This window comes from Ammospiza nelsoni, chromosome 4 (assembly GCF_027579445.1).
Source record: "Ammospiza nelsoni isolate bAmmNel1 chromosome 4, bAmmNel1.pri, whole genome shotgun sequence".
Taxonomy (NCBI): domain Eukaryota; kingdom Metazoa; phylum Chordata; class Aves; order Passeriformes; family Passerellidae; genus Ammospiza; species Ammospiza nelsoni.
Window position 1 is genome coordinate 43,558,614 of NC_080636.1, and position 22,814 is coordinate 43,581,427.

The following is a 22,814-nucleotide window of genomic DNA, read 5'->3' on the forward strand; positions in this document are numbered from 1 at the left end:
ACAAGAAATGTACCAAGTTTCAATTAAAACACTGGAGAAGCAGGTGAGCTGTTTATCATAGCTGCGAACTAAAACAGCTTTTTCCTCTCTAGCTCCCACCTAAAAGAAGGTCCTGGCATGGTGAGAACTTGTTCTCTATTCACTCCCATGACCAAACTATCCTAATGGCTTATAATAAGTTTCTTACTTTCCCATAACCTGTTTGAGTGCTTTGATTTAGAGATTGAAACTCTATGACAGCACCAAGTAATACTATTTCTCATAAGTGCTGTAGCAAAGTCTGGAAAAGAAAGAAAGAAGAGATGTGATCCTATTATTACTTTTTCTATGCACTTCATCACCTAGAGTTATAATATCAGCTATTTCTTGGGAGGGTCATTTGCATTGCGCCACAGAAAAAGCTGCTCACCTACAAAACAAACATAGATCATCATAAGGCTTAATTGTAAAATTATTAAATTTTGGATCCTTTTCCATCCAAACTCCTTCTGTATCTAACAACTAGCAAAAAATTCTTTTTTTAAAATATGCGTCCAACATGAACCCTTGAAGCTCTTTATGTGCACATCAAGGACAGCACATGACTAAGTTTGCTTGAATAAGATTTTTTTTTTTAAAAAGGCTGTTATAGTATTGGCCCAGTTCTTATCTCTTGCAGACAGTAGCCCAAATCTTCCCTGTTACACAAGTCCAATCTCACATTGATTTCAATGGGTTTCAGCAGAATAACTAAAAGAGAATTTGGCCCGTAATCTCTGACTATATCGTAAAACTAGTAAGTGTTTGGCTAAGATTAGATTTAAAGATAGTCCAGGAGGATGATTCAAGGACTCCAGAACCTTTATTTACACCAAAGTCTCCTTCCTTTGTGGAAAACACAAAAACAAAAGGAAGTGTCTCTAAAGGCACTATATTCCTTAAAATCACGAAAACCCTTAAATAATTTGCTGTTTCTTTTCCTCCATCATTAACACAAATAAGGGAAAATATTTATGTTCTAGAACAGAAGTTGGTTTTTCCTTTTCTGAAGTCTTCTTTCAAAATGCATATGTTGATGCACATGATTGTCTCAGCAAAGGAAATAACTTTCTGCTTCTCTTTAATCCTATGTACAATGCAATTGGAAACAGCAAGTGCTTTCAAACACATTAATCTACAAAGATTTTCTTTTTACTTCCTTTGAGATGGCTGCCTGAAAAACATGGGCCTACTTTCTCCTGTGGGCTATTCTTGTGCTACAGGTAAGCATTTCATGAGCTCAGGGATGAGACTTTTTGTTAATCTTGGGCTGTGTACACAAGCTGAATTCCTACAGCCTCAAGACTGTCAGTACTTGCAGGGACAGCAAGTTTAAATGCTTGTTCATCATGGAGGAGATGGCTTGTTAGCCTTTGTTCCACTTTATTCTTTCTCCCTTGCAAATGAGCAAGCATTAATCCCCAAAAGCTGAAGTCACCAAGGAAAAAGGACTTGTTAGGATTTCACAGCCATGTGGCTGCTTACTGCTGGCTTTTTAAAGACAAGCACAACACTCCTCATGCTCAAACAAACAAAAAACCAAAACAAACAAGCAAACAAGCAAACAAACAAACAAACAAAAAAAAAAGAGAAAGAAACCAAACCCAAAAAAACCAAAAAAAAACAAACAAAAAACCCCCCAAAAAGACGAACCAGAAAATAAATTCAAGCACTTCTTCACTGTCTGAATTCTTTAGTCATACAGCACCATTTGATTTATATTCTGTAATATTATGAGGCGAGAAAAAACAACTGTGATTTCTATCCAGCATGGAGGAGAAGGCCAATAAAGATCACAGCCACATTTCCAGATTTTAGGAAGTTATTCATCTCAACAGATGCAGAAGATAATCTTTTTTATGAAGTAAACAAACAACAAAATGCCCAAACTTTGAACTCTTGATGCAAAACAAACCAAGAAATAAAAAGCAAATGGCAATTCTGCAATCATTTTTCTAATTAAATTACCCTGAAAGGCAAAAAGAGTAGGCAAATATTAAGAGCACGGGATCAGTGAATTAAAACAAGTCCCAGGAGCGATGGGTAACTCAGAGCCACTTTCGCAAGGTTCCTTGTATTTAGATTTTTAATCTATCATACCTCTGGAAAGAAAACCTACCCTGGGTTTAGATGCCTGCAGAAATGTAGCTTGTGGAGAGCACTTGCAGGAGCTCTGCTCCCTCCCTGCTCTCCAGAGAGGGCTCTGATCAGGGCCACAGGAGCAGCTGCCAGCTGAAGGTCCCCTGCTCCCTTTCCAATTTACCTCGGGCCGTGCTGACAGGCCTGACACACATTTAATTGGCACATGGCTGGGGCTGTTGGGGATGCCACAGCCTGGCTCATCTGCTGCTGCCCCTCTGGCTGAGGCTCTCAGCTTAGGAGAATGTTTCGGAGCTGCTGTGCAGGAGCACTTCAGTTTGAATCCATCATCACTGGCCGTGCGAGGTGAGTCTGCACTTTGCCTTCAGGGTAATGATGCCCTGACCCTGCTGAAAATCTCACCCTGGGCAGGGACAGGCAGCAGCTGCTGGCAGCTCAGCTCACCACGGATGCAGCCTTGGCAAGAGCCTCAGCAATCTACAGCTCTGGGAGAACTCATCCTTCCAATGCACCACCGTGAGCTGCAAAGAAGGGGATGTGAAACCAATATTTTTGCTAAATAAGTCTGCAGCTCTTCCTGCTCTCTCCTCTTAAGTTGTCCTTCATTTCTTATCCAGGCTCAGCTCTGTATGGGCAAAATCAGTAATGTCTGTTAATGTCATACAAGCAGGGAACATCCCAATGTTGTCCTCGTCAACTGGTGGAGCATCATAATGAGTCTACTTTTTTTTACATTTGTGTGGTATGGACTCTGAAAGCTATTCCTAAAACCAATTTCCACAAAATTAAAACAATTCTGTCGCAGACATCTTTCCATGGAAAATCCTTTCCTTAGGATTTTTCCTCCTGAGAAGCTGGGAGGCCTCAGGAACAAAATGCAAACGTTGATTATCTGCTGCTGTGGAATGCAACAGGTGCATCTGGGATTGGTCTTGTGTGGTTGTTTCTAATTAATGGCCAATCACAGTGAGCTGGCTCATACAGAGAGCTGAGCCACAAACCTTTGTTATCATTCTTTGCTATTCTATTCTTAGCCAGCCTTCTGATGAAATCTTTTCTTCTATTCTTTTAGTATAGTTTTAATGTAATATCTATCATAAACTAATAAATCAAGCCTTCTGAACCATGGAGTCAGATCCTTGTCTCTTCCCTCATCCAAGAACCCCTGTGAACACTGTCACACAATTCCAGCTTATCCCTGTGTGCAGGATCAGACTCACTGCACAATTGCAGGGAATTGCACTCTGCCAACACTGTTAAATTGAGGACCTCTCTTTTCCTGGCTCTGCTGCTGTTGGACAGCTTATGTTCCTACTGCTTTGCTTCCATCTGTGCTAACAACAGAATCCTTTTTGATTAAAATGTTGCTGAGTTATATTGTGAAAGTTCATTTGAACTGTGCACTTTCCTCCCTTAGAAATACTCCTCCTCCATTTGGATACAAGATATAAGCATTTATGAGTTACACCTCCAGCTTGAGTTATTTCAGAAAGGGGAGGAGGGAAATAGATATTTTAATTAATGTACAATTATTCAAGCCAGGGGAAACTTAAGCTCTGGAGGAATAGAATTTTTCTATTATGTGTATATATATATATTGGTTGGGGTTTGAGTGGTTTTGGTTTTTTTTTTTTATAATACAGACAATTAACAAAAATTTCTGAAAAAATGCCTGGAGGAAAGTGCAAGTGGAGAATATCCATCCATGGGGATGTGCAGGCTCTGATTTCAGAGCTTTCTGAAATTTAAAAAATTAAAAAAATAATCTCACAAAAGATCTTTTTAAGTGAGACACAGAGAAGAAACCACACCTAAGTAAATACAAAAGGAGCTCCTAAACATTGGATTGACTATACTTTGTGAAGAAATCTGAGGACACTGTGGTCTTCACAATAAAGCCACCTTTTTATTTTTTTAATTTTTTTTTTTTTTTTTTTTTAATCCTGAGGAACATATACCTTTCCCTGTCTGAGCAAGACTAATGGTTGCATGGTCATTCCAGTTTCTAATGAAACCATGCTAACTAGAAATCCATATTTAGGTATGTTGTGCAGCAAGTAGGGACATACCTTTTGACATAGCAAAGACTGTAAAATCTATTTCCCAATTAAAGGAGAAGGGATAAAAATGTATCATATGAAAACAGAGACTAATAAGGAAATTACCAGAGGAAATTAAGATAAATTAGTAATTAATTCAACTGTAATTAGGAGATAATTAAGAAAATTAAGGAATTTAGGATGTACATTATATGTTCTAGCTAAAACAATAGTTCTAGTTCAAAATCTAATGTCATTAAGCACTTTTGTAATTCTCTGGGACACATTTCAGATACTGAAGTAGCAAAGTTGGCATTTTCAGGCTGGCCTTCATCCAAAGCAATATCTCTGTGTTCAAGAATAGTGGATATATTCTTCTTCAAGCAGAGTTGGATCTGTTTCTTGGGAACTGTTCAAAATTTGGGGAATGATGCAATTCCTGCACTGCAAAAAGGATCGGATCTGAAGTGCCTCTAAGTAAGTGAAGCCAGGATTTGGTATTTTGTACAAATCTTGCTGACAGCAGAGAATATTAATGTAAGAGATGGTGACAAACAGAAAACATTCCTGGCATTTCCAAGCCTCAGGATATGCTCATGCTGGAATTTTACACCCAGCCTGCCCCTGGAGTAGATAATTCCAGGAATTAGGGTTGCTCAGGCTGACACTAAGGCAGGTTTCACAGCTGCTGTGATAAGAGAAGCACTGCTCTCTCTCACACTGATGGCCAAACATCTCCTAATAGCTGCAGTAAGATCCTGTTTGTTTTCACTGCTCTCCAGAGTTCTGGTGCCACTTCAGATCTAACATTTACTTGCAATATGCATTATTCAGCACGTTGAAGTTCAGCCCAGGTACAGAGCAGGCATTATGTGCAGTTCAGAGATTGTGGGTCCAACCTAACCCTGCTTGCTCTTACCCTTTTGCAAAATACAAAACTCCCTCCACAGCGTGGGGAAACGTCTGTTTGTAGCCACTCTATGACTTTGGGCTTCACCTATTCCAACACAATCCATTTTCTGACATGCTTAACCAGGAGTAATTTAGGTTTCAAATTATTAGTCTCAAATTAGCCTCTCTGCCTGTCATTCCCATCTGATATGAATTCTTCTTAGATCATAAAGCTACAGAGCTAAAAGCTGATTAAATATTAAAAAAAAAAATGAGCACACACTATTTTCTCCATGATGACATAGCTCTCTCTCTTCAATGAGTTTAAACATGCAATTATGTTTGAAGGCGGATATCAGATAAATGCTGAACTTCTGTTCAGGGAGTGAGCTATATCTTTATATTCACTAGGTTCTGCTATGAGCCACAGGCCAGCTTCAGGAAAACTGCCCTTGTTGCTGATAAAGAGGACTGAGTAGTTTGTGGGATGTTTCTGGGAGGAATCCTGAGGGAGGAGACCCAAAAAATTGGCACTAAAAAACAGGGGCAAAGGTTTTGGTTTTGTAATACTGTAATTCACTTCCCGCTCTCCCTTTCATCAGAAGTACATCAAAATATATATAATACATGAATATAAGAATATGTTATTTACATGGCATTAATTACCTGGATGGAAAACACACTTGCCAAAGGATTCTGTGTAAGAACCATGGGAGTGAGCCACTAAAACACAAACATCCTTTAAATAAATATCACTACACCACAATAAATATAACTACACTGCAATAAATAGCAGCAGCATGCACTACAGTCAGAGAGGAGGAGTAGAATAATATGTTCAATTGTAAATCACTGTGCATGGAAATTTAGGCAGGCATAATACAATTACCCGATTGGAGGTCAAATGCAATTTCACAGGGTGAATAGCAGACTATGACCATGTATCTGTTTAATTTTTTTTAATTTCAGAATGATCCAGCTGTAATTTAACATTCTGAAGTATATTTAATTTTTCATATGCTATTCCAATGAACAAAGTTAATTAATATAGCAGACAATTGCAATTTGCATAATTTTCACAAGTAACACTTTAGTTAATGTTTGGAGTTTTTTATTCCAGCCCCATGCTTAAACTACAAAGGGATGGGTACAAAATGGACAGAGATTATTAATCAGAGTACTCACCTGAAATCACATCAAAAATACCTATAATTATAATGGGAATAGATAAGTTTTCTGGACAGGAACAATACTGTAAGATATAACTAATGAGACAGGGCATTAAAATTATTTTTCTAACAAATATATATACATATATATATATATATACATATATGAGAGGAAAATTTCAGAGATATCTTACTGACCTATAATTCCTCCATAAGATATAAGAAATAAAACAAAATATCAAATTAGAGAGGTTTTAACTTTCAAGTCCACCCCAATTGTCTCTCCAAGAGATAATTGTTTGTGGTCAGTCTCAATCTGGGTCCTGAAAAAATGAGGATCTTGCTCTTTAAGTCCTCCCTCATGCCAGTGTTTACTACCTACATTCTTTATTGTTATTTACTGATACTCAGAGTTCTGTTTTATTCCCTTTCCTTGAAGACCTTGATTCTGTAATGCTCACAAGAAACAAAATTACAAACAACATGCCAGTGTTTTTGAAAATGTGAATTTTTTTCATGGTGTTGATTCAGAGTCAGAAGAACAACTCTAAACAGAGGTGCTTGGGGTCAGTTTTACCTCTGGGACACTGCTCTAAACAAATCAACATTAATGGAAATATTCCTATCCTTTCACCGACCAGTTTCTGTGTTAGCTTTCAAAACCAACTAAGAATAAAAAAGTCATTATTTTTGAAGATGAGGTTTTAACTGGTCTTTTAGAGGCTCACATAGATACCTGATTTGTGGTACTCAAATTGACACAAATAGTTATAATTTGCAAAATACAGTGCTTACCCCAGAAAATTACATGTACTGTTCATCACCTTAAAAACCTTTAGTACTACCCCCATAAATACAGTGCTTCATCAGTAAGACACTGGGTTGGATCAGTGCTGGCTTTTCCTGGCAGTTTTGCACTGCATACCTGTCTCATTTTGTTAGTTTAATAAACTGGCTCCCAGCTCAATCCCACAAGTGCAGCATGGTCTCTGCTTTAAAAAACAAAAAACAAACAAACAAAAAAAAAACCCAAAAAACAACCAAAAAAAATAAAACAAAAAAAAAAGAAATTAACAATATGATTCAGCTGATAAATATTTTAGAGCCATTCATCCATGCAGTTCTTAGTGACTTCTTTTGGCCAGGAATCAGCAATGAGCAGCAGTGTGAGGCAACATTTTCTGCTGCATTGCTTTTGCATTGCGAAGATTAGAAACAAATTAAAAACACAGCTCAGTTTCATTAATTAAAAAAAGTTATTTGAAAAAAACCCAATTTGCTGTGCTCATCAGCCATTCCCTAGGTGGGGACATATATGCTGCACACCTGAAACACAAAAACACAACCAGGCCAGGCCAGTGACACACTGGTGCCTCTGGCCACGTTGTTTTCTGAGGCTGTCCCAGAATTAAAGATTTTTCTTCTGAGTGCAGACTGACAACATCATTGGAGTCACAAGCCTACGAACACGAGGTGAACTTGGCAGATTCAAAACTGAAACCATAGGGTGAAATTCATGTTTGCTGTAGGTAGCCTAGTTGTTCAAAGAGCTGAGCACGTTGGCACCAGCCCAGCAAAGCACTTAGAGGACAGCTGGGACTCCTGACATGCCAAGAGCTCACCCCAGCAGGCAGGGCTTTGCTGAGCTGGGGCTGAGAACACAGCACCCCGTAGGGCAGAACCACCCCAGATACCTGCAGCTCCTACTGCTGACAGCAGGGATGGTGGTGACCTGCTCATAACGACCTGTGGTATATCAGGAAACAGGAATTCTTACTGTGGGAACTCCACATAAGTTAATGAAGGTTTTACTGTCGCTTTCAGTACAGATGCCATTTCATTTGGCTCTTCTGCCCAACTATTAGTAGTAGTAGTAGTAGTAGTAGTAGTAGTAGTAGTAGTATGCTCACAGGGGCCTGTGGTATATCAGGAAAATGAGGAATTCTTACCATGGTGTGACGGTGTTCACAGGGGTCTTATGTTGAAGGAAGAGACGAGGATCTGACTCCATGTTTCAGAAGGCTTGATTTATTATTTTATGATATATATTACATTAAAACTACACTAAAAGAATAGAAGAAAGGATTTCATCAGAAGGCTGGCTAAGAATAGAATAGCAAAGAACAAAGGTTTGTGGCTCAGGTCTCTGTCCGAGCCAGCTGGGCTGTGATTTGCCCAGTGATTTTTAAAAAACATCCAACATGGGCCAATCCCAGATGCACCTGTTGCATTCCACAGCAGCAGATAATCAATGTTTGCATTTTGTTCCTGAGGCCTCCCAGCTTCTCAGGAGGAAAAACCCTAAGGAAAGGATTTTCCATGAGAAGATGTCTGTAACACCATGGGAACTCCACCTAAGTTAATGAAGGTTTTACTGTGGCTTTCAATACAGATGTCATTTCATTTGGTTCTTCTGCCCAACTATTATTATTATTATTATTATTATTATTATTATTATTATTATTATCATCATCATCATCGTCGTCGTCGTCGTCATCGTCATCATCATCATCCTCTTCTGTTTCAAGAATTTTCCCAATTGCACTGATCAATAGTTGCACAGCAGTGCCTTGGCCACTGAAAGAGGAAATGTTGGTCTCTGAATAAATCCACCAGCTGCCCTTGAAACCTCATTAGCACCTTGTCTGATTGGTTTTGTTGGTAATGAGCTTGTGCTATATTGGTGAGAAAAAGAAAAAAACACCCCAAATTTTAAACACTGAACAGCTCAAACTATTAACTTTTCTAAGAGGTTTGCTTATGTGATCCTAGGAGAGTTTTTCCCTCCCTGTGGAAGCTGCAGGGGCCAGTACCTGGATGCATTGTTTGCATGCTTCTTTATGGCTTTGATTAGTAACAACCTATCCCCGGTTTGAATATGGTGAAAGATTTCAGGGTTTTAATCCCTTAAATACAGTACAACTTTTCATCTAAGAGCGTGCATACCTTTCAGCATAAAACCATCTAGAAGGGCGCTTACTAATGGAGAAACTGATAACATATTTATCTACTAATTTATCAAAGTGTGCTTGGGCTGATGTGACTTAGAAGAATGACTTGAAGACCTCAGAACAGAGGACCTACATTATTCATACCAAAATTTCTAAAACCCTGGGGGATACCCTCAAAACACTGAGAAGAAGATTCCTCTGAGGAATTCTTTCCCATTCCCATTTCACAGTTTACTTTTTTTTGGTTTTTTTTTTTTTAATTTAGACCATCAAAATCTTTGTCATTTAGAACAAGGCTTTTCTACAAGACAAACAAGTTAAGATCTTAAGCTAAAAGCCTTGGGTAAAAGCAGCAAAGTTTCTCATCTTCATCCTAATAACTTGCTAGTAATAAACTAAAAGAGAAATTCAAAAGGATGATAAGCTGAAAATAAAGAATGATGGGAAACAGATGATTTCCCAACAGCAGGGAAAAAGCAAACATGATCAGTTTCCTAATTTCAGATAATGTTTCACCAGGAACCCATAAAAACCAATAATTCCTTCAGTATATTTTTAAAGATAAAATTCTATCAAAAATCACTCTGGGTACAGTCAATGTCTTCATTGCTTTAGGATGTTCCTCAGTTCTTTTTAGATTTTTTTTTCTGCCTTATTCAAGTACATAAATCAAAGTTTTAATCTGAAAGCTTGTTATTTTTGCAGCAATTTTCTCTCTTGACTTCCCTCCTACATATTAGCCTGCCTCTTCATCATACAGTAGTTTTTAATTTTCCTTCCACTTTCTCCTCTAATTCCTCTATTTTGGAATAAAGGAGATCTCTGCCCCTAGACTTTCTGCTAATTATTTAAAAACTAACTTGTCAGTCCTAACCTAGCTGTATTCATTCATATCTCAGCCTGGCCCATAAAGATCTTTATACAGATATTATATAGGTGTTAGCCATCCAAAAACACAACCAAAACACCTAGCAAAAAAAAATTATAAATCAAGTGTTGGGTATCAAATCTGCAGCTGTTATTCTTTGACTCTGCTTTTTCAAGTTTGCTTCAATATTATTAAGAGGATCTGCCCCCTGTTTCAATAATTTCTCTTGACTATTATCTGGCATAATGATTATGATGGCATAAGTAACCAAGAAGTTTAAAGGGTTCTGCCTCTTTTTTTCTTGTGTTCATTAAGTGTAATTTTCAGATGAAACCAATCTCTGGAGCCAACATATATATTTGATAGAAGACAGAATTGCTTCCATTTTTCCCCCCATCCCTGCATCCTCCTCCTGTCATGCTCATACCTTACTCCCCACTCCTACACATATATTAACAAGAGTTATGGGACAGACAGCCCCAAAAATTATTTCTAGAAGAAACTCCTCCCTATAAATTAAAATTCTAATAAAAAATAACTTGTATTCTTTAAAAGTAATGATGCTAGGAGCGAATTATTTTTTTATCCTTTTTTTCAGTAAGGCTGACTACTTATATATGATTTGCAGAATTCTCCTTGCCTTCCAAACACAGACCCAGTACATAAATTTATATCTTTCTGCCACCATGAGATGGCTTAATGCCAGATGCTTCACAAAGTCCAAAGTCTTATCTCTAGGCAACCTGTATATGAAAATGAAGTCTTAATTCACCTGGTGACACTTCCTGCTGCAACACCGTGATTTATTTTCTTTAACTCTGGGCTAATAATAAACAGCAAATAGAAATTATTTTTGAAAATGCAGTTGGTCAGTGGTTGTGTAAAACAGATATTGTAGTGGTGGAACGGGATGAGTGCAGAAGAATGTGCTTTATTCAGAGAAAAGTAATAGAAAAGTTCAGCCTAGAGGAAAGAGAGCCTTGATGGTTTCCATTACTCCGTCAGTCTTTTCCAACCTGCTGCCCCTGAGCCATAGCTCACCTGCAGACAGGTCAGTGGGACTTAATTGTCACACATCTTTTTCTGTGCAAAGAAACAAAATCAAAGACAGAGAGGCTCACAGAGAAGAAAAAAGAGCACCTAAATTATATATACAGCAAGGCTGTAAATCAGCCTTCCCTTCTGTTTCCTACAGCCTTGCTTCCACCTCTTGACAGGTCACAGTCAGGTTAGTGCTGTGAACACACAGAGCTGCCTCCCTTGGCACAGAACCTGAGCTCTGTGGTGGCTTAATTCAGTCATTTCATTATAAAAAAAAAAAAATACAATTAGAAGCCTTGGTGTATGGCACACTGTAACTTTAATTTCCGCCAATAAAAATGTAAAAGCTTATTAAAAAATTCTCATTCTGTTCCCGAGCCCCGAAACTAAATCATTGATTTCATAATCTTTAAATTTTAATTAAAACTAAACTCTCTCAAAACAAATTAGGAATACATAAATACCATGTGTTAAGAATACCAAAGGATTGTTCTGACAAGGTACTGTGTCAGTCCCCCTGTCTCTGTGGATGAAGCATGGTACATAAATGTGGTTTGAGGATTCCTCAGTCCCAGCTTCAGTTCATGATCAAAGGAGCTTGTCAAGTAAATGTCACAAAATTGTCACCGCATTAAAAATGAACATAACTTTTTCTTATTTATTTTTCTTTTAATTTGCTGGGGTTATTGCTATTAGAAGCTATTAAATGTCCCAGAATCCACCAGAGAATGCAATTAAATAAGAAAGCCCTGTTACCCTGTGTGTTCTGTTCAGCAGGCTCCCTGTGGTTGGTTTTTGTGGGGGGATAATGCCCCAAGGATGCTCCACCATGACAAATGCCAGGAGAGTCCGCCTGGGAGTAATGAAAACACCATTTTTTTTTCCCTCACAGACCACTCATCAAGTTTTAATTCTTATCTATATGACACATAAGATAAAAAAAAATAATACGCAAAACCCAATCCTGATCATTATTTTTGAAGTGTAAAATGTTTCCACTGCCACGTCTGTTTCATATTTTGCATTCAGAGTGCTAACAGTTTTTGAATTGTTTTACAGAATGATAAGGAAAACCATTAGAAAATTTGTAAACTTTAACTTCAAAATACCAGAAAACTCAGAGGAGAGTGAAGGTTCAGTGAAAATATCAACTACAAACTGTTATATACCTGGAAAATGCAGCTTTATGGAGACAAGAATGGACTTCTTTTCTTCAGCAAAAGCTTGGCATGCTAAGACCCTGTGCAAGTTTGAAACTCTGGGAATGATGCTTTGTGTTTATTGTCTTGGTTTCCTATGTTGCCAAAGTGTGCAGACAAACAAAACATGTTTTTGCTGAAGATTTAGCTGTAAAGAAACAGAATAAAGTAATTGTGAACAAAATAAGCATTTGTTCACAGAAAATATCTCAAAGAAATCCTCAACAGCCCTCTTTATTATTAGAAAATCAAATAATTCTAAATTCTTCTACTAGCTGCTCAAACATTTTCTAATTTCTTTAGGGAGGGCTCATTCCACTGAGTCCCCAGCCTTTACTTGGGAGAATTTACTGGGTGCTGATTATTTTAAAAATATTTTGGAATGCTTTAGGAAAAAGCTCCTAAACTATTTCCAGGACTAAAGTAGGGTAAAATACTGTTTCAAATACACAAACAATTTCGTAGCCGGTGCCTCGAAAAGCTTTAGTTGAGAAGCTCAGACCTGAAACTTCAGGTTGCCTCTCGCTACGAGGACTCACCTTTTGCTGGATAGCGGGGGAGAAAGCAAATGCTGAGGCCATGCTGGGGCTTTGATCACACTTTGCACGTGCTCAGCATTTGGGCAGATGATCTCTCTGGAGAGCACATCTTTGGGCAGGGCTGCTTGGGCTGTGTGGGATTCCGCCCGTGGCTGCTGCAGCTAGATGCCACTGTGGCACAAAGCACTGGAAGTGCAAGCGAGGATCCTTTTTCCCCCTTCCCTTCTCGCTGCCTGCCAGGCACACACAGGGGGGGAGGCAGCTGAAAGCAGCCAGGCTTGCACACAGACAGCACCAGGAGCTGGACAGGTTCAGGGAGCCTCAGTGCAGGGAAAGGTCAGGATTCAAGAGGGGTCGGTGCTGTGAAGGAGTGAGAGAAGGAGCTAGGCTCAGTTAAAAAAAAAAAAAAAAAAAAAAAAAAAAAAGCTAGGATTGTGATTCTGTGAATTAGAATATAAAGTGAGAAGGAGCCAGGGACTGGCTGAAGATACTGTGATTTTACACTGCTAAGTGAACAGGTAGGAAAGGATGGAGCAACCAGGTCTGAGTCCAACATTCTTGTTTCTATGCAGGGCAGAATAGAAGCTGAGAAATCTGGTGCCAAATTATTTGTCTCCTGAGAGTCTGCCACCTTAATGACAGAGAGATACATCCTGTGGATCTTGATTAGACACAATTGTTCTGCTTAGTATTCAAATATTCAAAAACTGAATGAAGAATGGGAGTGTGAAAAGAAAAAGCAAGACAAATCTCAAGCTCCCATGTGTTCCATGCCTGGTAAAAATAATTCCTTCACTTGCATTTTCTTATTTTTGTTCCAAAGAAACATCTGTATCATTAATCTGTGCAATGTTTCACATGGCTATTTAAGTGAACAATGAAAATCTTGTTCCTGATGTGATAAAGTTTTGAGTAGCCTATTCTATATGTGAGGGACAACAAGGAAAGAAATTGTACAATGTGTCTTACCTCTGTGAAACACTGAGTTGTACCATAAAGACAGAAAAGAGTTTGAAAAGCTGCGCTTTCTCTCTGCAAAAAAAAAAAAAAAGGTAACCTCTGATAAATGTGCCCCTGAAGAGAAATTAAACATCTTGCCTTAGAGCTGCTGTCATAGCCTGAACTTCTGGTAAATACTATTTGTTTGAGAGAGAGAGCTTGAGTTGCTTTATAAAGCTAAGCCACTCAGCAGTAGTACTCCTCCAGTTGTCCTTGACAGCTATATTTTTTCATTACACTTATTTGCTTGGATTTAGAAGTTTCAATGTTTTGATCCTTATTACTGCAGATCTGTAAAAATTGCAAAAATATCACAATACAAATTACCAGAAATTGAATAGATGGAGACCGATGATTTCTGCTGAATTGAAATTTTCAACACTGCTCTGAAAAGATAGGAGAAACATTTTGTGAGTCCTCCTTTCTACACAAATGACTGTAGAGATTAGGCAGTGGAAGCTGTGCTGGAAAGTTATGTTGATCACTGGTGGGGATTTTATTTGAATGTAAAACCTATGTATACTTCATGGTAGTAGGTGAAAATATGTTGCAGACATCTTTTATGGAAAATCCTTTCCTTAGGGTTTTTCCTCCTGAGAAGCTGGGAGGCCTCAGGAACAAAATGCAAACATTGATTATCTGCTGCTGTGGAATGCAACAGGTGCATCTGTGACTGGCCCATGTTGGATGTTTGTAATTAATGGCCAATCACAGTCAGCTGGCTCAGACAGAGAGCCGAGCCACAAACCTTTGTTATCATTCTTTGCTATTCTATTCTTAGCCAGCCTTCTGAGGAAATACTTTCTTCTATTCTTTTAGTATAGTTTTAATGTAATATATATCATAAAATAATAAATCAAACCTTCTGAAACATGGAGTCAGATCCTCATCTCTTCCCTCATCCGAGAACCCCTGTGAGCACCGTCACAAAAATATGCATATCTAAACAGGAAAGCCACACCCAACCCTTCCTTTGCTTCCCTCTCCCTTTGGGTTTAATGTACCCTCCCCTCTTTTTTGCAGTTTCACAGCATTTAAACTTTGTTTAAATGTAAACCTTGTTTTTTATTTCTCTATGTCTTTCAAGAAACAAAGCAGCAGCAGAGCTGGACCAAATCACAGATGCACCTGTTGCATTCCACAGCAGCAGATAATCAATGTTTGCATTTTGTTCCTGAGGCCTCCCAGCTTCTCACGAGGAAAAATCCCAAGGAAAGGATTTTAAGGATTTTTCATGAGAAGATGTCTGGGCCACTTGATGTTTCTGCTCCCACAGGAGAGTAGGGGATCAACACTTGCAGAGCACCGCAGACAGATGCAGAATGTGACTCAGACAGATGCTCACCCTCCAGAGGCAGAATTGTGACTCAGTTCCCTGCTGCAGCTACAGCCATGACCTTCTCCCGTCTTGGACAAACCCAGGAAAGCTGGCTGAGCTGCACTCTGCTCCCTGACCTGCTCCACTCCCTCAGGAACAAAGTTTGACTAGCGGGAGATTTCTGCTGGAGAAGCGCTGTCAAACCTTCAGGGGAAAGGAACTGAATCTCTTTTTAGGTTTGTTTCAAGGATTTCTCCCTGAAGAACATGGTATGCTGTCCACATTATACAGCCTCAAAGATTTAATGCATTGCAGAGACCTTGAAATCTCAATCAGATACATGACTGCTTCAGCCTGTGCTTCTTCCTACGTCATTATCAACCTGACCTTAATTAACCCTCTTAGTGAAATGGAGTTTGTTGATTCTCAAGGACAGTCTCACTGAAAAACAATGTTGCAACATCACTCAAAAACTAAAGCAACGCTGCTTTATAAAGGGATTTATACTAATAATCCTTGAATATTAACAGCTTCTTATGCTATGCTGTTTATATAAAGTTATCTGTATAAGCTAGGATTGAGCTCTGTCTTTCTCAGCCTTAAATAAAAGTCTACATTTCCTTTAGAAAAACTAGTTATCTTTGGCAAACACTACATTGATTTTACAAAAAAAAAAAAAAAAAAAAAAAATTAGATTTAAAATCAAATATAACAGCTAATTTTGACCAGTTGTAAATAAAAACAAATATCCCTGTCAAACCAGGTTATCCAGTAAACACAGTAATTTCTAGTTATTTCTACTGTGACTTGCTAATAACAATGTTTGTCCCTTCACACTTTGAGTAGTTTTATAGAGAGAAAATATATGGAGAAGATGCTTAGGGTGGTTAATTTAATTTTAAAAGCCTCAGTGGAAGAGATGGGTGTGCCAGTAATGGCTGCCCTGCTTCATTTGAAGCTCTTGGAACATGCTCATGGCTGATGGTGAGAAAGTTCCGTGTTAGCATCTGAACTGTATGCTACAAATAGGACATAAGATAACAGCTACAAATATCTCACAATTCACTTTAAAGGCACCATGTTCATTCTTATGGAAATAACTGAGACCACTCAAAACTAAATTGCTTGCTTTGTCCAGAGTTTAAAAGTATAGGCTTCAGAGCTGATGCTCACACATCTCTGTCCTTACACTTCTCTGTGCCTGTCCCCACTTTTAAGAGCTACAAAAAGCTGTAATTATTTCTCAGAGTACTTAGAGACTAAACAGAGATTATGTGTTAGTTAAACAATGAAAATATTCATACAGAGCATGTAAGTACCTAAAGTTACAAAAAAATCCAACTGATATTTTCTGAATGGTAAAAAGCATTAATGGTTTTTTCCCCATAAACTACAAACTATTTTATGGACATACAGTACACTTATTACCTTGCCATTAAGTACATTTTACCCTTTGGATTCTGAATAAAGTTATGCATACATAGTGCATATACAGCACAGTGTGCATATATGATAAACAATGAACTTTAAGACATTTGCATAGTGAGGAACCACAAATAAAAGCTATCATTTACCATTGGGTTACTGTGCAAGCATTCTTGGTTGTTGGTATTGTGTGACGGTGTTCACAGGGGTCTTGGATTGAGGGAAGAGACTAGGATCTGACTCCATGTTTCACAAGGCTTGATTTATTATTTTATGATAGATATTACATTAAAACTATACTAAAAGAATAGAAGAAAGGATTTCATCAGCAGGCTGGCTAAGAATAGAATAGCAAAGAATGATAACAAAGGTTTGTGGCTCGGCTCTCTGTCCGAGCCAGCTGGGCTGTGATTGGCCATTAATTACAAACATCCAACATGGGCCAGTCACAGATGCACCTGTTGCATTCCACAGCAGCAGATAATCAATGTTTGCATTTTGTTCCGAGGGCCTCTCAGCTTCTAAGGAGGAAAAATATTAAGGAAAGGAATTTTCATTGAAGATGTCTGTGAAAGGTATTGTTCCTGAAATGTGCAGAACCTTACATTTTCATCTAGGCCTAGAGTATTTCTCATTCCACTTATTTTTCTACTACTGTGCTGAAGTATCTAAGTAAAAACATGAATTTTTAAATATTTTGTCCACAATACAAAGCACGTGTTACCATGGAACCTCAGTGGGAGATGGGGGAAGCACTGCGCAGCACCTGAGCAGGTAGTTCAGAGGGTGATGCTTTGTATTAGAAGTTCCTAGGCTTCCACCAAAGCCCAGTGCTGGGCAGAATGGCTGAAAGTCCACATTAAAGGGAGTTCAGAGCCCATAACCAGTCCTCTGCTGATGGTTCTTGGCTTCCTTTCTGCCTCTGTCAATGTTGGGATGGAAAGCGCTCGAGATGATATTTTGTGTTCAGACTCAGGTGTGCATTATTTCTTGTCTATATCACAGTTTACAAGTCATGAGCTCTACAGCATTCTGCTAACAAGCTACAAAATTACTGTCTTTCTCTACAAGGTCTTTTAAGGCTAAACTGTCCAATTAAAAAATGACACCTAAATTGTTTTTATTTTTAACCCAATAACTAATCCCTCAAAATCAGTGATGCAGTTTTCTAACCAATTACATAATACCACCCAAACCCATGAAGAAGAAGATGAAGAAGAAGGACCAAGCTCCACCTTAAAACCTCCATCTTTATTTACATGTATTTCTATATTCTAAAACATTAAGCATTTAAGTTTTCCACCCTGTGATATTGCACACTTCTAATCAATCTACACACTCATATCCCAGTGCTATTAATCAATTTTGGAAGCCTTCTCCACAGCCTCAGGTCAAATGCAGTTCTCTCTTGTGGGTCTGTGCCTTTCAGCACAGAAAGTTTTAAATGCTCAGCACCCAGGGTTCCAACACTCTGCCAGTGTTTTTGCACAACTAACAGCATGGACTGGCAGCTTTGGTTCATCCAAAACTCTCACCTGCCCTTTTGCAGAGAATCCTTTCCTTTATGGGTACAGCACAGAGAAAGAAAACTCCAGTTATTCTTTTGTCATTCTTCTTCTGCTCCCTTCACTTGTATTTTCTTCGTTAGAGTGTTCACTTGATGATGATGATGGTATTGGAGTTTTATCTTACATGCTACTAATATTAGGTATTTTATTTGAAAATTAGAAAAAGACGTCAAACCTTAACTTGCTGATGTTAACAGACAGAACTATGTGTTGTTCAAAGGGGAATAAATCTAAAACATAAAGTTAAATGCTGCAATTAGCTTACAGTCAAATGTTGGGCCTGTTTACAAGCATCACTGTGTCTAGCTGTCACTGTAAAATTAGTAATCCTTTGCCCAAGTCATGCAGCCATGTTAGCACAGAATCTGAGTTATTTCTTGTGCTGATGTTCACAGGGGGCTCAGGTTGAGGGAAGGGATGAGGATCTGACTCCATGTTTCACAAGGCTTGATTTATTATTTTATGATATATATTACATTGAAACTGTACTAAAAGAATAGAAGAAAGGATTTCATCAGAAGGCTAGCTAAGGATAGAATAGCAAAGAATGATAACAAAGGTTTGTGACTCGGCTCTCTGTCCAAGCCAGCTGACTGTGATTGGCCATTAATTACAAACATCCAACATGGGCCAATCACAGATGCACCTGTTGCATTCCACAGCAGCAGATAATCAATGTTTGCATTTTGTTCCTGAGGCCTCCCAGCTTCTCAGGAGGAAAAATCCTAAGGAAAGGATTTTTCATAAAAGATGTCAGTGACAATTTATCTCACACCAAAGGTGCACAGTATGACCATGACACACAGTACTGAAGCAGAAAAACCTCACTGTTACTTTTTGTCTCTCACAAAGCTCTTCCAGATTTGTGTGTTCACAGTAGCCTGGCAAAATTATTTAGGGTTAAATATTAAATTTACCTACAGCATAAGAAATGCTCAGCTGTCCGAATAATTCTTTAATATGAAGACTTAGTGAATAGAAATGTTTTAATCATAACAACAAATTTCCTCGACTGCTCTTCTTACCAACTATTATTAGAAGCAAATACTATACAGGCCCGTCACATATTTCACTTTTTAAAATACTGTGTGACAGACATCTTTTATGAAAAATCCTTTCCTTAGGATTTTCCCTCCTGAGAAGCTGGGAGACCTCAGGAACAAAATGCAAACATTGATTATCTGCTGCTGTGGAATGCAGCAGGTGCATCTGTGACTGGCCCATGTTGGATGTTTGTAATTAATGGCCAATCACAGTCAGCTGGCTCGGACAGAGAGCCGAGCCACAAACCTTTGTTATCATTCTTTGCTATTCTATTCTTAGCCAGCCTTCTGCTGTAACCTTTTCTTCTATTCTTTTAGTATAGTTTTAATGTAATATATATCATAAAATAATAAATTAAGCCTTCTGAAACATGGAGTCAGATCCTCATCTCTTCCCTCAACCTAAGACCCTTGTGAAAATGGTCACAATACTGTTGGAAAGGAGAGGGTCAAGGCATACTTTAGCTTAATTACCATGCCTTTGAAAACAAAGAGAAACCAAAAAACCCAGAACCAAATAAAAAATTCCCCAGTGCCAAATCAATTAATTGGAATTGAAAGGATTGAGCATGGTGAGCATGGTGAGCATTCAAAATCTATTTTATACCACAGTTTTCCTTCTCCGCCCTTCTCTTCACCAGGCTGCGCCCTGGGCAATGATCTCCTGAGCATCCCGTCCCTGTTGTGTGCTCTCATATGTCAGTAAAGGCCAGACCAAACCACAACTGAGTGAGATGAAGCTGGGTACTGTGAATCTGAGTACTTTGTTTCCAGCTCCAGATTTATCATCTTTATTTGCCATTCTGGCATAGACAGAGCATATTTCCTCTTTCTCCTACGAGAAATATAACCTTTAGGACCGAGGACTCAATTTTTCTAATATGTCAAAGTGTTTAGCAGCGCTTAGAAAGGTAACATTTTTTCAATGTGGAATGTGAAACTTTTTGATTGATGGCATTTTTCTGGAATATTTAACGAAACTAGAAAGCCTAACACACCTGGAAATGGTTAGCTTTTGTTTTTCGTTACTTGTAATGTCATATAAATTGTACAAGTTAATTCTGTTTACTTTCTCAAATAGCCTAATGTAAATACCTTCAAGAAAATATTTACTTTTTCTATTTCTTTGTATTAATTTTAGAAAAGGACAGCTGCTTTAGAATCAAAATGGTGAAATACGCAATAAATGTGAGCAAACAGCTGAGTGTATCTTTCCTATTTTTGCTATTCTAAGATGGAAGAACTTGACAATTTTCCTTAGGTAACAAAGTTTTGACATGATTTATTTTTACCCAAGTCTATTTTTACATGTTTATAGCTTAGAAAACATGGAGTTTTTTTCAATTCTAATATCTGTAAGAATTCCATCTGATCTATCCAGGACTAAATATACATTTAATTACATCTAAAAATGATGCATTTCCTTTTCAGAATGTTCTAAACATGCAGAGGCTGGCAGACTGAAAATAACATTTACAAATGAGAATCCCATGCTGTGCTTTCATTTTTTTTTAAGCAGGAAAAAGAATGACTCTCTGAAAATTAAAAAAAAAAAAAAATGCAAGACCATCTAACTTGTTAAAGGCATGAGAATTTCAGCGTATCATTTCCTGAATGATACCTGACTATTAATTTTTTAGCTGAAAGATCATTGACTAAATATTTTACAGAGGGAGAGTACATTTATCATCCTGCACACGGTGAAGGGTTTCTCTTGAATAAATATGACCAGTGAAACAAATGAGGCAGATATTAACTCCTGTTACAGCACTGAAAGGACAGGCAGCACAGGTAAAAACTTCTGGGGGAATGAGCCTATCCTTATGAAGGCACCTTACAAGGAAAAATGGAATAAAGTGGTGTGGCAATGTTCACAGGGGTCTCAGGTTGAGGGAAGAGATGAGGATCTGACTCCATGTTTCAGAAGGCTTGATTTATTATTTTATTATATACATTATATTAAAACTATACTAAAAGAATAGAAGAAAGGATTTCATCTGAAGGCTAGCTAAGAATAGAATAGCAAAGAATGATAACAAAGGTTTGTGGCTCGGCTCTCTGTCTGAGCCAGCTGGGCTGTGATTGGCCATTAATTACAAACATCCAACATGGGCCAATCCCAGATGCACCTGTTGCATTCCACGGCAGCAGATAATCAATGTTTGCATTTTGTTCCTGAGGCCTCCCAGCTTCTCAGGAGGAAAAAATCCTAAGGAAAGGATTTTTCATACAAGATGTCTGTGCCATGTCACCTTTTTTTTTAATTTATTTTAGTTAAATTAAAAAGAAAAGTTTTTGTAATTTCATCTGCTGTACTCATGCAGAGGGAAGAACAAACACTTGACAGGTTATCTGTTGCCTATCAAAACCTCAATCAAGTGCTGATGTGGAATGATCAGGGAATTTCTTCACCTGTAGAACATACAATTCTATCATATCAATTAAGCAATCTTACAATATAAGAAAAAGCAAAAACAATGCAAAGAAAGTTCAAGTCTGAACAGCTGAGTTTCAGGAAAAGTCCATGTACTGAAGATGTTCCTCTTTGACATCTCTGAAAGTCACTTTTGGTCCTGAAACACACTTCTAGAATCTTGAAACAGAGAACTGCTAAAGAAAATCTGTCAATAGTTATCAAAAATCCACTGACAGTCATCAAACAATTTTGAGAAAATTTCTTGAATGTCTTTACCACAGCTCTTTATTGAACTACTTGGGCTGAGGCTAATTTATGGCTCTTCAATGCTTTTGAGCTCCTACTTGCTCTTTCAACTCTTTTTATTTAATTTTTTTTTCAAGGTGAAGGAAAAGGGAAGTTTATTTTCTGACTCCAACATTTATAGTTTCCAAGAGTGACAGTGGACTGGAGGGTGACTGTGCTACCTCTCCCATGACACTGGTCAAACCAATAGTCCATCAACTTTCTCCTCCTCCATAATGGGATGCAAGGAATGAGTTATTTACAGAAAGTGTGTGAGAAAGTTCACTACAAGAATGTCAACATCAGAAGGCTCAGAAAATCTTAAAAAACCAGGGTGACATCAAGGAATGATTTCTATTAATATAACTCAACATCCCCTCACTGGACTTCTCAAGTCTGATGTTGAACAAAGCCTGCAGGAAGCAGAGAATGAGGACCAGCATTCTGTGTCCTACAGATGTGGGTTCATATACATACACACAACCTAGAATGTTACATTCCAAAATTTAAATTTCAAATTAAAAAAAAAATAATTCAAATTTAGACAAATCTAAATTTCTGTCTTTATTCAAGGAAGCCTTCCCTGTGATCCCAATACTTACTTTATTTTTGAGTAAGTCTGTAGATACAGGCAATTAGATGGCTAAGAATAAATTTCATGTTTTCAGATTAAAATTACTAAAATCATGTCAGACAATGCAGAAATTCCAGACTATGCCTATTAATCCATTATTAGAATAAGAACTGCATTATTAATAAGGATTTTCTTCTTGTTAAATAATACACTTCCATCTGTGGTACATGGCCACCTAGTGACTAATTTAAATTGATTGAAACATTTATGTGATACATACTGTTAATTACATTTCACCTTCACCACATTGACGTATTCAGAAACAACTGTCATGAATGCAGCACTCATTTCTGGCTGGTGGCAGTGAAATG